Genomic DNA, 16,769 nt, shown 5'->3' with positions numbered 1-16,769 from the left:
CTCCAAGATAAGAAGACAATGGAGGCTGGTTGAAGCCTGCTCTGAGGCTGAATAGAAAGAGACAAGTGGGATTCCCCAACCATACAGTCACTGCAGTCTGCACAACTCCACTCCTCACTATAGTCAAGTATCAAATGAGAGTACAGGAAGATTCTTCCTAAAGACTAAGATAGGAAAGTAATAGCTCAAAAGCTGGGTGGCATTACATTTCTTACAGTATGGTTATCTAGACATTCTTTAAAAACTCCACTAGCAGTGGGACAGAGGTAAGAGTCATCTTTTTAAATGGACCTGGTATACCTGACCTAGCCAGAAAGGAAGTAAAATCCTTAGTGGCTTGAACTGAAATGGGAGCAAGAATCCAGGGAGACATCAAGGCCATTGGCTGTCCTATGGCCCACATGGCTTTTCCTTTGTTATTACCACCATGCAAAGTGCAGAAGGTAAGATGTTGGACCTGGAAACTTCCTGAAATGCTTAGAACCAATAACTCTCCAAGAGTTTGGTGAGGGCTCGTGTGCACGTTAGGGTCCCAACTTCAACTCGACCTTAGCCATCACTTTCTACTTGTGCAGAGCCACAAGCTATCCAGAGATGAGAGGTTAGGGCCTTTCCAGGTCGTAGCAATGCACAGAGTCCTGGACATGAGCACAACCCTATACATGAATGTGGCCTTCTTTTTTTAAAAAAATATATATTTTATTGATTTTTTTACAGAGAGGAAGGAAGAGGAATAGAGAGTTAGAAACATCGATGAGAGAGAGAAAAACAACCAACGTACATGCGCACAACCAAGGTACATGCCCTTGACCGGAATCGAACCTGGGACCTTTCAGTCCGCAGGCCGACGCTCTACCCACTGAGCCAAACCGGTTTTGGCGAATGTGGCCTTCTTGATTCCAGAACTTTCCAAAGCCCCTCTGTATGTCTCAATTTTTCTTTTAAAGCTTTTGGTTAGTGTAATGCCTTCCCTCAACTGGTATCCGTCACCTCAGGCAGCTGCGCAGTTAAATAATTGCCCATAATTATTTTTGACAAATGCTTATGGCTAAAAAGCTTTTCACACTGGTTAAGCTTTGAGTTAGGTCAAATAGAGACAGCCTGCAAGTGAGGATTTTCAGAGAGCCACCAGATAGGTCTTCTAATAATTCTCCGGAAATGAAGCTTTGATGGAGCTCCAGCCCCTCTCTGTTGTTTTTCGTGGCTGCCGGTTGTCACCAGAATGCAGGCTGTTAGTTTTAAAGAATATCCTAAAGCAGCCCGGCCAGCATGGCTCAGTGGTTGATTGTTAACCTATGAACCAGGAGGTCACGTATCGATTTCCGGTCAGGGCACATGCCTGGGTTGTAGGCTCGAACCCCATTGTGCAGGAGGCAGCTGATCAGGGATTCTCTCTCATCACTGATGTTTCTATCAAATATATATATATATATATATATATATATATATATATATATATATATATATATACACACACACACACACACACACACACACACACATATATATCCTTCTCCCCTTCCTCCCTCCTTTCTTCCTTCCCTCACTTTTTATCTTTTTAAATTTATTTTTTTTAATGTATTTCATTGATTTTTTACAGAGAGGAAGAGAGAGGGATAGAGAGTTAGAAAACTATCGGTGAGGGAAGATCATCAATCAGCTGCCTCCTGCATACCCCCCAGTGGGGATGTGCCCACACCCAAGGTACTACATGCCTTTGACCGGAATCGAACCCAGGACCCTTCAGTCTGCAGGCCGACGCTTTACCATTGAGCCAAACTGGTTTCGGCCTTCCCTCACTTTTTAAATAAACACTCCTCGATTGTTGCTAACCTGTGGGTAATTCCCAGGGTTCTGAAAAAGCTGATTCTCATTGTTTTGCCAGTTTCTTGTTGCTTTTGTGGAGGAAAGAATTTTTTGAGGCCCTTACTTTGCTATTTCACTGTCACCTCGATGGGGAGGTAGAATAGGCATACTTTGTGCATCTGGCAACCACTCGGCCCAAGTAGCATGGTGTTCTTTAAAAAAATTAGGTTTATGAAATTTAAGAAGAAGAATTGAGCCCACCTAATAGTTAAACTCCTGTGGAAAATGTACATTGTTCTACCACTTCCTTCTTCCAAAACTTGCTTTAACTCTAGAGCCTATAAAAATGAATGAATGAATGAATGAATGAATGAATTCATGGGCCAATAAATCAACCGCATTTGTGGCTCATTAAAACGTCCAGTACAGGGATTTACACAGAAAGGGCACTCGAGGAATGGTGCTGAATCAAAATAGATTGGCTCAAAGTAGGCAATTTTTTTCTCTTCTCTATTGTATCTTACCTGCTCATAACATTAAATCTCCAGTTTTCTGTTTATTCCCTATAAAATTGTATAATCTTTTATCATGAATATTTCTCACTTAATTTTTATGGGGTATATCTTAGTTTGGCTATCTAGAAAATGAGTCCTGTAATATAGTTTTAACAGTAAATTTTCTCCATACAAGAAGGAAAAAGGAACCAGGAAGGATGAAAGAAAGGAGGAAGGAAAGAAGATATTCTTTCCAGTTGTCAAGGTGGTGGCCACTGACAAAATGCAAAAGTATTTTGACTAATATGCAGCAGAGATATAATTATTTTCCATCAGAAAACTCTTAACTAGCTCAATTGAAGGACAGTAGTTAAAGAAGCCTATTTGGAAATGATCCAAAAAAATTGTTGTGTCTTTCTTAATTTGTTGTAATGAATGAGTCATAATATTTTAAGAGGATTAAAGCTGCTTGTAATGAGAGTGCTACATTTAAAGGACTAAGGAAGCTTTAGGAACAATATAATATGATTGTAATACAATATAATATGATGGGATAAGATAGCGTGATTCTTTCATTTCTTGTTCTTACAAGCAAATTACTAAACAAAATACTAAGTGGCTTTTAATTTTGTTTCATTCTTTGTCAGAAGATGTGAAGATGAAAAAGAACCTGGTTACACACACACACACACACACACACACACTCACACACACATTGAGTTAACTCAATTTTATGCGATAAATTGCTATAATAAATCATTTTATATCCTTACTTCTCTAATGATTCTATTTAATTAATAATGAACATAAAAACAGGACTTCAATTAGTAAGTACTCTAGCAAACATAGCCTACATCTTTTAAAATTGGTTTATCTTCATTAAGTACTTAGCATCATCTCAGAAAAGGCAAATGGCATTTTTCTCAGTTCTTATGACATCATCGTATGACTTTCCAATTCGGGGAAAAAACTCTGAAAAGTAGGAAGGGTCTTCAAGACGTAAGGTCTGGTCTCTTTAGAAAATCTTTGTCACAGAAAAACAAAAATGGGTTATTCCAGATTAAAAGGGTAAAGAAACAAAATCTGAATGTAATAAGTAACCATGAATTAGACACTGATTTTTAAAAGCTTTGAAAGATATTTTGAGAATAATTGTGGAAAGTTGATAGGAGATGGATATCTTTAAGAACATATTTTTCAGCCCTGGCCAGGTGGCTCTGTTGGTTGGACTATCATCCCCTACACTAAAACATTGCTGGCTCGATCCCTGTCAGGGAGCATACAGGAGACAACAGACAACTGATGGATGTTTCTTTCTCTCTAAGAAAAAAAAATGTATTTTTCACCTCTGGCTGGGTAGCTTAGTTAAGAGTCTGATCCATGGTTGCATGTACAAGAAGAAAAACAACGAATGCATAAATAAGTGGAATAAGAAAATTGGTATTTTTCAAACCATTTTAAGTATTTTCTTAGGTGTGTTAATGATATTGTTTTGTAGAACATTCTTTTTTGGGAAGTGTATGCTGAAGTTTTTAGGGCTGAGTCTACAACTTGCTTTCAAAAGATTCAGAAAAAAATATTCATATCATAGTTGCAAAGTTGGGAATGTATAACCTGATTTTTATCATGAAATATAGTGAATAGAAATATAATATATTTCCTCCTTTAAGGAAAAACTATTGCCCTAAGTCCTGGGAAAACACTCAAGAGATAGCCTCCAGCTAGCAGCTCTCATGGGACAGCTGCTATTACATATAGTGCCCCCACCCTTGTCCAAGCTCATGCCCTTCAGTGATTATTGAAATGGAAGTACGAAGGCCTCGCCATTTTGGCCCAATGGGAGACAATTCCGATGGGCCAACTTTAGCTTTAGAATCGGCTATGGCTGTCAGTCCTACCTTGCAGCTCAATTTCTCCCCCCTGCCCAGCTGTCCCCCACCCACCCACCTTCCTTTCACACATAGGTATGGTTCTTAAGGGCACAATCTAATAAATATTTGATCATTAAACTCTGTCCCAGAGTCTTCTAGGATAGCTCAACCTGTAACACGGATGGACACCAAATAACCTTCAAATGAGGAATTTTTTTTTTTTTTTTAAAGTTTTGTTTCCCTAAAAATCGCCAATGTCACAATGAAAGGCTGGGGAAATGTTCCAGATTAAACTAAAGAGACATGACAGCTAGAAGCAACATATGGCGCTGGACTGCATCCTGTACTGAAGACAAATTAAATGCCCAACGAGCATTATTGGATTTGCTGACAAATTGGACTATGGATTGTGGTTTAGATAAACAATATTGAATCAATTCTAAATTTCCCGTAATTGATAAGTGTACATGGCTATGTAAAAGAATGCCCTTGTTTAAAAAAAAAAAATAGACACTGAAATATATAGGGGGAAAAGGCATGATATTTTCAACTTCCTCTGAAATGGTTCTGAAAAACTTCACACAGAGAGAATATAAAAAAGCAAATGGGGCAAAATTTTAACAACTAGAGAGTCTACGTGGAGGGGATATGAGAGAATTCTTTGTATTTTACTTGTAACTTTTCTGTCATCTTGAAATTATTTTCAAATAAGAAATATATATTTATACTTTGCATATAAAGAGTTATATATCAACCAGATAGAGCAAAACGTTAACAACTGATCTAGACGATAGGGACATGGTTGTTCTCTGCACTATTCTTTCAACATCTATGAATGTTTGAATTTGCTCATAAGAAAAGTTGGTGGGGTGGGGGGGAGACAGCAATAGGGCCCAGGATGTTTGTTATGCAAGACTATACCCTCTGGAGCACTATGTCTTTATTTCAAGTTTCTGTCCCATGTTTAATGGTTACTCTATGTGTGATTAACTGAGAGACCACAGATTAGCATATCAATTAGACTCTTCAAGTTTCCCCCTCTAGAAAGTAGCCCTCTTTAAGTCATTAATTATTTACTTCCTCATTATAAGAAACCCAATTAGATGTACAGTGTAAACTCTAAGTGCCAACACTTTCTTTTTAATATTTTCTGCTGCATCCTTCGTTGCTAGAACAATTCCCAGAACATGGAATGTGCTCAATAAATATCTATTAAAACAACAAGCGGAGAAATAAAATAAATAACACGCGGGAAACAGCTAAAATAAATATGATTTGGGTATAAGTTAATAATTTTTTACCTACTCAACATCAACTCCTACCATGATGACCAAAATCAAATTTGACTTTTTGCTTGCTTTCCCTTCCTGACTGCAAGTTGGGAGAATATGAATCCTAGATTATTTTAGCAGTCAAGTTGTTAATTTGGATGGACCCGAGCCAGGAAGTAGCTGGAAATAGCACTGCTGGGCTCCAGGAGGGAGCGGCAGAGAGCTTTGTGAAGGCAAGCCCTTCAGGGCACTTAGGTATAGAGTGACCTTGAGGAGAGAGGAGCTAGGGGCTGGGAGGAGAAGTCTAGCTTGAAACCAGGAGAACCCAGGCTCTCCCACAGTTGAAGAAAAGAGATCATAAGGCTATAGGAAGCCATGTGTCAGAAAGCACCGCTTATTTATTAGCCAAGGGTCAATACTCACTCGAGGGGCCTGCAAATGAGTCCAGCTGCAGGAGACGGTGAGGCAGGAGTCAGAATGCAGAAGGCAGAACTGGAGCAAGAACCGAGAGGAACCTAAATAGATGTGGAAATACGGTGCATTAGTTTCGACCTAATGGGTGTGTGTGTTAACCACAAGCTAGCAGCCTTCCTAGGATCACGACCTCCTGGCAAACACTGGGGGCTTGCCGATGGTGCTGGTGGCTGCTAAGTCTCAGTCCTAATGGCAAGTGTCATCCTAAGACACACTCTGCTGTCATTTCAGGCCATCCTTTGCATTCTACCTTTTCACACTCATTACTTCCACTTCCAGCTCACAATCAGAGAAAGATGAACAAAGCATAACCAAGAGGCCTTCAGATTTTTTTTTTTAGAATATATTTTTTATTGATTTCAGAGGGGAAGGGAAGAGGGAGAGAGATAAAAACATCAATGATGAGAGAGCTGCCTCCTGCACACTTCCGCCCCCACACTGCTCCAGTGGGACCGAGTCTCCAACCTGAGCATGTGCCCTAGACAGGTATCAAACCTGGGATCCTTCAGGCCGATGCTCTATCCACTGAGCCAAACCAGCCAGGACCTGAGGCCTTCAATTTTTCATGTTTATCTCTTGTCTGGCCTTGCCTCATTTTCTTTTTTTAAAATATATTTTTATTGATTTCAGACAGGGAAAGGGAGATAGAAACACCAACGATGAGAGAGAATCATTGATCAGCTGCCTCCTGCATGCCCCACACTGGGGATTGAGCCCGCAACCCAGACATGTGCCCTTGATCGGAATCGAACCTGGGACCCTTCCATCTGCCAGCTGAAGCTCTACCAGACTGAGCCAAACCGGCTAGGGCTCGCCTCATTTTCAAACCTAGAGAGCTGCTTGCTCCCTAAGCAACTTTTATTTAAAATAATTTATTTGGATTTATAATTACTTATTTTGCATGGACTAATAAAAATGTTATCTTTTTAACTAACACACCCAGCAAACATGTGACGTGTTTTTAAGGTGGCATCTTAAACTGCTTACAAAGGACCACACTGCCCAACCTCTTGACACATTTTGGTGAAACATTAGAACTAAAGTCAGTGCCGTGGTCTTGCACTGTAAGACATGATTTATGATATGCAGGTGCTCTGAGAAATATGATTAATGGTTGGGTTTTATTTCAGATATTTTCCCCGTTTATAGTGAGAGTACTATATAATGTTTCTCCATGTTCTTCTTAGAATTATTTCATTAATACTCAGCTGTTGGCCTGTACTGAGGGCTGGCATCTAAGAGAACTTCTCTACAGATGCCACCCATGTGTGCCAATAGCTAAGTTGATGGGTGGGGAGCGGTATTATCCCAAAAGCAGACTGAGATAGTACAGGAAAGCAGAAGCAATGAAACGTTAACTTCCATGGGTTCATCTAAAACTTTTCCATAAGAAATTCTGGAAAGAAGCTACTCTTACTTTCAGTATGAAATTTGTGAGTTTTGGTTTGGTGTTTTTTTTGTGTGTGTGTGTTTTTTTTTGGTTTGTTTTTGTTTTTCTACTGAATTACATATGCAGAGAGATAACTATTTCCCCCTTATTTTTTAGGGTCTGTCAGTCAATGTTGTGAGGCACGTCACAATGTGCAAAAAGACCCCTGGGGGCCCTGGCTGGTGTGTCTTTACAAGCTCTCTCTTCCGGTCATTGTCTCTGAGGCATTTTACAGTTGCATACGTGTTAGACAACGTGTATTTCTGCACATGACCTTTGTCCGCAGAAATACAAATGAATCGTATCTAGTAGAACACAATTCATTATTGCCCTGTGAGTATCGGCCAGTTTTGCAAACTGTTAATAAATTCACTTCCACACCCCCGAGGGCCTGGATACACGTGAGAGACTTTGAATTCTCCTTTTAATCCTTGTAATGTTTCTACTGCTCCTCTCATCTACTAATGAGTTCATTAAAACCTCTGCAACGTATTAATTTTGTATTTGCATGAGTCGTGATTTACCTGTTTAAAATTCTCTTTCGTCAACAGGGGAAAAACTGAGGACCAATAAATAAGCAAGATTAATGCAGTTGTTTTGTACAGTTACAATATTTAACACATTACTCAAATGTATTCAGCTCTCCTTCTCTCTTTCTCTCCAGTTAGATCCAGGCCACTTTAATGCCTGCTGCAGCTTCTCAAACAGAGGAAGGGAGCTAAACCAGTGTTCTAGCCAGCCCCAAACAACAAAATAATTGGTTAGATGTGGTGCTTTGCCCCAGTGCAACTTGAGAACACAGAATGCCTTCCTTGGCCCGAGGAACACTATCTGCCTCAGCACCGTGGGATCAAGAGAATTCCCAGCAGCCCCAAAGTTGCAGTTGTATCTAATCTGTGGCCGTCCTTGCCTCATCTCTCCCGTGGGATATCTAAATATTTCCAGGGTGTTTATGTAGACAGGAGGCTTACTTCGACAGAGCCCTCTGCAGCCCGGCTCCTTTCTCCTCTGCGGCCTGGTGTCTGCAGTTGTTCGGCCTCCCTCTTTCCCAGCAGTCCCTGCTCACCAGAGTGTTTGGATATGAACGATCACAAGCATTTCTGGACAGTATTTTACAGCGGTTAAGGACTAGAGCCCTGGAGTCAGGCAGACCTTGCTTTCTAATTGCAGTGCCATTTCTTTTCACCTGTGTGGCCTCGGGAAATGAGTTAAAAGCTCCAAGCGTCAATTTCTCCATCTGTAAAATAGGGATAATAGTATCTACTTTATTGGGCAGCTGCGACGATGAAATGAGGCAATTAAGTGAAGCTCCAGGCTTGATACAGTCATCGGTTACCACGGCAATTTCCATCTCTGTCTCCTATTTCCTGTTTTGATTCCATTTGTTGTGTTCCTCTCGCTCCCATTTTCTTACTCAGAGGTTCACAGCTTTTCCCCTCCAGCCAACAGAGATACCACCAGGTTTCTGGCGCCCCAAATAAGGCTCCTTTGGCCTGCTTGGTATTTGACATGGAAGGAATCTGAGAAGCAGTTTTGATTTGCCAGAAGCAGGTGATAAAGCCCGCATGGGAGAGATGCCTCTCCCATAGCCAGAGGAAAGGAGTGTCCTCAGCTCAGACGCCAGAGGGGCCAGGAATCTGAGCAAACAGGCCTTGCCACATTTCCCCCGCATGCTACCCTCAGCCCAGACCCTTCTGTCCCACCACATTTTTTTGTGACTCTCCACTTTTCATCAAACACTCACGAAAGCACTCACCTTTAACTGTTTCTTCAGGGCTTATGTATTCCCGAATGTTTGAGCACTTGCACTGGCTACACCCATCCATCAGAATGGCCCCCAACTGCCCTACATGGGGCAGAGGAAGGCAGTTGGGGGCCATGAGAAAGCCCTCTGTGGGAAGGCCCCCAGGTCATTTATCATTAATATTTATAAAGTTTTTAAAAATATATATTTTATTATTATTATTATTTTTATTTATTTATTTTTTTACAGAGAGGAAGAGAGAGGGATAGAGAGTTAGAAACATCAATCAGCTGCCTCCTGCACAGCCCCTATTGAGGATGTGCCTGCAACCAAGGTACATGCCCTTGACTGGAATCGAACCCGGGACCTTTCAGTCCAGGCAGATGCTCTATCCACTGAGCCACACCGGCTTCGGCCATTTACCACTCATATTAATTGTGTGTGCTTTTCTGCTTTTTAAATAAAAATTAATGTAAGCTTTATACATAATTATATTTGTCTTATGTAATTTATACATATTTATTATTTGTAGTTAATATAAATAAATAAAAATTAATTCTGTTAACCTGCCTTTTGCTACACGGTCTCTAGCTAAGAATTTAGGAGAGGAGGAAGAGATTTTCAATAAATCAAAGGCAGTAGTCATATGTACTGCATCATTTATTATTATTATTATTATTATTATTATTATTATTGATTTAGTTTTTTCATCCAGGATCTAGGGAGACAACCCATCAGCAACCATTTACAGTGCCTGGCTCAGGTTAAGGCCTGAAGAAGTGTGAGATGCTGTTGTCTCACTTTATCAGTCTTTTTATTAGGATGGATTATGAAATAATTCACATAACTAACATATGACTGTTGAAAGGTAGCAAATTCTTGGGCTTCTAGCTAATTTAATGACCAATGGCTCTAGGCAGAGAGCTCGTTTGATGATATTATTTGTGATTACTTCAGATAGCATTTTGGATTTATGTTTCATCCTTAGAGAAAAAAACACCGGCTGAAAAGATAACATAGTAAACAGCAAACCAGTGGTTTCCTGCGGTTACGGTAACGCTGCCCTGCGCCCATTGCTTCCTATCCAATCGCAGGACATTCTGATCCTGTGATAATGTTCTACAAAAGGAGTTTATTTGTTTTTGTATCGAATGATTTGTGTCAATGATTTCATTTCTGGTGAGGAAGATCAGTTCAACGTGGCTGGGCTCCTGACTGTTCTCTCCCTGTCAGCTCACCAGCTAGCCAGAGAACACATCAATTGTCTGCCTTAGCAAGAAAAACACCAGCTCTTCCAAATAAAAAATTCCTGATGGGGCAGTCTCTTAAATTTGATAAACAAATTATTTACCGATGGCTTGAGAAAAACATAAAAAGGGGGAAATGGTCATTTATTTAAGAAATCACGGAACAGCAGCCAGGGCTTTCAAGCAGGTTCCATTTGCCATGGCTAGAAAAGAGAGCTGATTTGTTTTAAACCAAGCTTCTGTTTATTTAAGGTTGAGACAAATGACTAATGTTTCTGCAAATATTCCAATGTAAAATTAAGATGAGAAATACTGTCTACAATTGTTTTGCCCCCTCTCTGTATTCTGGGAGATGCAATCCATTTCTGAGAAAATCAGAAAACACCGCTTTCCTAGAGTGGTGCATTATAACCGTTCTACCAGACAAGCAATTTCATGTGTGTGCTGACATCCCCCTTCCCCGTGCAGTCTCTCACAATAAAAGGCAAACAACAGAGAAATGCCATGTTTATACGTGAAATATTGTTCCAGCGCTAGGCATCCCTCCCTGACAAGGCAAGGAAAAGCTTAGCCATTTTACTACATTTCCCCCATCTTCTTGGTCAGAGCATGCAAAGAACGGTAATTAAGTATATGTGTTGTGTGTTGATTATGTAAAATCATTCCAGAGGCGACTGGTTTTATTTTGAATAGAGTTAATGAAATGAAAGCTTGTAGGAGGGAGAATGACAATCAAGCAGAAGAGTCTTGTTGAATATTATCTTTGCACCTGGCCAACAGAATGCATAATTTATATCAACTTAGTACTGTTCATAAGGTAACCAAACAACTGATTTGACTAAGCTTTAATTTTCTGAATTTGTTAGTGGTTTGGAATTAAGAAGAAAATCACCAACAATTTTAAAGGGTAAGCTGTGTTTTCACATGTTACTTTCCTACCCTCCTCAAGCCTATCCCACATTTTAAATCTGAATTCCCTACTCTTCACTCTTCACTTACAATTTTTAGTTATATACTTAAAATGCTCATTAGATAAATGTCTCTCTCCCACTTCCATGGACTAATGGACTACAGATGGGAAACACAAGCTAAGCTAGCTTGGTGCTGGACTGAATCCGGCTTCCACATGGAAAGGAAACTCTGGATGCTAGCTCTGATATTAGCTCTACTGCAGCCCCAGCTACACTTCTATGACTGCATTAAGGCAGTGGTCGGCAAACTCATTAGTCAGCAGAGCCAAATGTCAACAGTACAACGACTGAAATTTCTTTTGAGAGCCAATGTTTTAAACCTTACACTTCTTCTAACACCACTTCTTCAAAATAGACTCACCCAGGCCATGGTATTTTGTGGAAGAGCCACACTCAAGGGGCCAAAAAGCTATGTGGCTCGAGAGCTGCAGTTTGCTGACCATGGCATTAAGGGGAATGGGGCTTGGAAACCAAGGGGCATAATTCCATGAAATAAAGCTTTCTACCATATCTCATCTTCCTCCAGAAATGCTTATCCAGCAGTACCCAAATAATCCCACTTCCACCTGCAACCAAGGAAGACCAGCTTCTCTAATATCCTGTTAACACCACCATGCCGTACTACAGAGCCCACCACAGTTTCTGGCAAAGAGCAGGCCTCAATAATATCCACTGACTGGTGGAAAGACAGTTCGGTGGGTTTTGATAAAAGGCATTCATGCTGATGGCATCTCAACAATAACCAATATTTCATTCTGTCTGAGAAGGCAAAGGTGAGCTTGAGAAGTTCTTAATTATCATCAACTCCATTCATTCCTATGTTCAGAACCTCTTCTTGTGAAAGGTGTTAAGAGAAGGCTGATTACCTAGGAAAGCCAGTCTCACTCCTGAGAGGTGTTAAATTTGTTCAGCCACTTCATTAGACCAGGATTTCTGAGTGACAGGGAAGATGGTGGAGAATTTTCTTCAAATGGTTATTAAGGGCAAACTAGTTTCCTGTGAACCATATGGTTGTCTAATCATGTATTGCTTATAATTAAGACCAGCTCACCTATCTACGTTAAGAAGGAAGCAAACACCAAGCACACCTAATTACATAATATCGTTTAACACATTACACATTAAGGTAGCACCTCACATTTCCTGAGGACTTGTTAAGTGCCTAAGCAACTTTACATGCATTTCTCACAGCTAATTCTCAAAACAATCCTGTGAGGTACTATTATTTACCATCCTATTTCTATGAGGGTAAGAGCGGTTGGGCAATTAGTAAAAGTGGTAAAGTCCAGACATGGCTTCTGGGCCTGTCTGACTTCAGACGCTTCTTTCTTAACCTTTGTTCACAACCTCCCTGTTAATGTGTTTATCTCCCTCTCTAAACGGTGAGAGCCTCAAAGGCAGCTACTGTTTTACTCACCCTCATATCTCAACTACAGAGCAGAGCACAGGAAATGCAATAGGTGCTCAATAAAATTGTAGTGCATGAAGGAGGAAGTGCTTTCTCCATATCAAAGCTATAGGCTTGCTATAGTTTAATGGTAAATAGAGTTAACTATGCCATGTGTACACACTAAATACATCAAACAAATATTTATGTAATAAGACAATTATATATGAACATATCTCACTACTTTGATTAAATTGGTAGTCTATGTCTTAGGTTAAAGCATAAGAAATCACCATGCTATTAGTTAAAAAATGGTGAAGGTCAAATAACATTCATTTTATATGGTACAAGCGAGTGAAAAAAAATTTATGTCAACTCTTAGTGGTATAATTAGTCAGGATGTTCCACTTCCAGGTTTTTTCCTACTCAAGTGGAGGTATGTCATTATAAACCACCAAAGAAAACTTTCTTGTGAGGGGGGGATGAGGACAAATATGTGATACCTTAATTGATAAAGAAATTTAAAAAAATAATATTTAATTTAAAAAACTACATATATATATATATATATATATATACACATTTATTTATTTATTTATACATTTTTTTTAAAGAAAACTTTTGGAGGATGATGGAATTGTACATCTTGATTGTAGTAGAGGTTACACAACTGTATGCATTTGTTCAGACTCATGCAAGAGCTAAGCAGAATGAATTTCCTAAGAGTGAATAAATCTGACATTAATTAAATAAAAAAAAGAGGGGGAAAAAAGAAAACTTTCTTGTGAGAATTAAAGAAATCATATCTATAAGAACTTTCTTTTAGGCCCAATGGCCTGACTTTCTGTACAATTACTCTTCATGCATTTATCACAGTGACGATAATTTAGTCTTATGGCAATCCAGCCCCACGCATATTTATTAGCCTGGGCTTGGATTCTCTTTTTCAGGCTGCCAAGTTGCATACACCACCTTTCAAAGTCCTTCTCCATGAAGCCCTCCCTTCCCCCCAACTCCCCCACCCCATTAAAAAAAAAAAGTTCAGTAAAAGGTATTTCTGGAGCCTCCAGAAGGTGAATGATAAGTTGGGGCACCAAGACCATACGGTGTATGCCAGAGCACTGGCTCCCGGCCTTGACGCTGGGTGGAAAGAACTTTGGGATGAAGAGAGGATAGTGGGCTGGAGAATTCTCTTATGATTTTCTTTGTTATGGGAGACCCCAAATGCAGGGCTGTTTTTGCCCCGATGTTTTAGTGGAAGCCATGCTTTACATTTGCACTTGCATGCTCTCCTTACCCCCCCTCTCCTGTCATCAGAGGTCAAAGGCTCTTCTGGGCTCCTCAGGCCAAGAAGGACTTCTCCTGGGGACACCCTGTCCGTTGCTCAGTCAAGTCCAGATCTTTTCCTCCTACTTGACTTAGGATGGAACACCAACGCCCACCTCTCTCCCTGTTTCACCTCCTCCAGGAACTGTTAGCTTGCCCACTTCTGTCCTCCCTTTTCTGAACTCCATATTCTGTAGGAACCGCACCTTTTTAAATCTTTTTAGTGTAAAAGCTCAATTCTGACCCCCACAGAGCACAACTCTAAGCTCACTTAGGACAAGAATCTCCATTAAAACCCTCATACCTCCTTCCACCACACTGGCTGGGGGCTCAGTCAACATTTGCTGGACTAAATGTGACACATGAAGATGGCTTCTCTTAGTTAATGAGAAACAATCTCTTTTCCCCCCCGCAAAACAAAAAAGAACGGACTTCCAGACAAGAAACGACATAGCCCGATGGCCCTCCCCTCCCTTTGCTTAAACGTGGAGGCGAACACTGAGGTTTGTAAAACAGGACAAGAAGCTCTAAGATGCCTTATTTATCTGATTTCAGGATCCCTGCGTCACAAACCAGGTCTTTAGGTGCATTCGCCCTGCAGAGAGCGGCTGGAGGAATGCAGGGTTTCATACATGCAGCCTGACATGGGCCAGCGGATTGTTTGCTGAACAAGGGGCCACTGTGACCAGGGCTGGATGCTGGCTCCCCCGGGGGTCAGTTTGCTTCACACAAGAAACCCACAGGCAAAGCCAGGCCTCCTTTAACCCCTGCCCTGCCACCCTCAAGCTAATCATTGACCAATAACATTCTCTCGCCTCAAAGGAAGACTGCATCATTTCCAGTAAAATGTGGTGCCTGAATCACGTGCCATTTGTTCCTACTGACACCATTTTCTTTAACAATGAAGAGACCCTCCCCCCCATGCTATTTGAATAGCAGCGGCATCATCAGAGCATACTATGATAATTGAGTATAAAAAAAATAAAGTCTGAATAAAAAAGTGTGCCTCACTAAACGTTTATTAGATACCCACTGCATTTGCTAAGTGCCCATTACGTATTTCACATTGAGCATTGACTTAATAAGCAGTAATTAAAAAGATGGTAGGGGGAAAGAAAATGTAGAGGAAATCTAACCTACTGGATTTCTTTAGAGGAAAGGAAACTGAGGTCCTGAGAATTGGTTCCTTTTTAAGGCATGAGACAAGTCCGAGGCAGCATTGAATCAGAGCTCTGGAGACAGATAAAATCAAAACAGCAACTCTGAAATATTGTGCAACCATAGATTTGAGACATAGTTGGCAACTGTCCAATATCAAAGAATGTTATGTTAGTAATCTTCATTTAACTAGTCTTTTTTTTAACCTTTAAATTTTTTATACTATCAGCTTTTATTATTAATTTTTTATGCTATCTGTTTTTTAAATTAATTTCATTAAAAGTGTTATTTGAGGTATAAACCTTTACTAAAATTAACATCACCAAAGAAACCAGGTGAATTAGAACTGGAGTCCAGACCAGATTGAAAGACCTAACTTTATGTGTTATATATGAAAATTGAGACCTGAAGAAAAAGAATAGGTAAAAAAAAATTTTTTTTTTAATGATCTGTAACACATTGTTTAATGACAGGAAAATCATATTCAAAAATCAGAGAAGTGACGTGGATAGTGGTTACATTTATACTTCAATGCCAATGAGTTGCGAGTTTTGGGGGGGGGTTTTCTTCATTTTTTTTATTAAGGTATTATATGGGTACATATCTTATCATTGCCCCCTCCCTCCCATACATACCCTTCCTCCCCAGAGTTTTATGTCCATTGGTTATGCTTATATGCATGCATACAAGTCCTTCGGTTGATCTCTTATCTCCCCCATATCTTCCTACCCTCCCACTGTAATTTGACAGTCTGCTTGTTGCTTTACTGTCCCTGTATCTATCTTTTTGTTCATCATTTTATAATATTCCTTATTATCCATAAAATTTTTAATATTATAAAGTTTCTTATTTATAAAAGCAATGGACTATCAGAGAAAGTTGGGGTGGGGGGGAGAAAGGATATATCTCCTGAAGGGGTCCATCATATACCACTGCGGCATAAAAATTATTTTGAGCAGAAAGCATTTGAGGTCCCAGAGAAACTCATCTATCATAAATCTCTTCCCTGGGAGTAACCAGGGAAGACTGGCTCTGAGCACCAGAGATAAGATAAACCTCATCTAAACAGATATGTCACAAAACTTGCCCACCTCGAAGGACTCATTTGAGTTTTGTTTCCCCATAAATACTTTCTCCCTCCCTTTTCTTTTTAAAAAGTCACTTGTATTCCTGTAAGTGCCTTTCCCCCCTTTCTTTTCTGCTACTAAGATGGTTTATAAGCCCTGATTTCTAACCCTCCCTTTAGTCACATGTTTCTGTGAACGCATCTATGTACAGTAATAAAACTATGCACCCCTATGTTCATAGCAGCACAATTGACAGCAGCTAAGATTTGGAAACAGCCTAAGTGCCCATCAGCATATGAGTGGATTAAAAAACGTTGATACATCTACACATGGAATACTATGCTGCTATAAAAAAGAAGGAACTTTTACCATTTGCAACAGCATGGATGGAACTGGAGAGCATTATGATAAGCGAAATAAGGAGAAAGATAAATATCACATGATATTTATGTGGGATATAATGATCAACATAATTTGATGAACAAGAATAGATCCAGAGACAAATTGCAGGGGAGGGGCAGGAG

The 16,769-nt window shown here is 40.0% G+C and overlaps 1 protein-coding gene across 3 annotated transcripts in view; it reads right to left on the bottom strand.

Moving 5' to 3' along the window:
• Positions 1 to 16,769, bottom strand: part of CMKLR2 (chemerin chemokine-like receptor 2) — a 46,602-nt gene that overhangs the window by 20,273 nt on the left and 9,560 nt on the right. For all 3 annotated transcript variants that reach the window (XM_045575468.1, XM_036422101.2, XM_045575469.1), the window contains exon 2: positions 5,866 to 5,957. The gene's annotated coding sequence lies outside the window, so the exon portion shown is untranslated. The remainder of the gene's footprint in view (positions 1 to 5,865; positions 5,958 to 16,769) is intronic.

This window comes from Pipistrellus kuhlii, unplaced genomic scaffold (genome assembly GCF_014108245.1).
Source record: "Pipistrellus kuhlii isolate mPipKuh1 unplaced genomic scaffold, mPipKuh1.p scaffold_m20_p_7, whole genome shotgun sequence".
Classification (NCBI taxonomy): domain Eukaryota; kingdom Metazoa; phylum Chordata; class Mammalia; order Chiroptera; family Vespertilionidae; genus Pipistrellus; species Pipistrellus kuhlii.
This window is presented reverse-complemented; position numbering and strand designations above follow the sequence as displayed.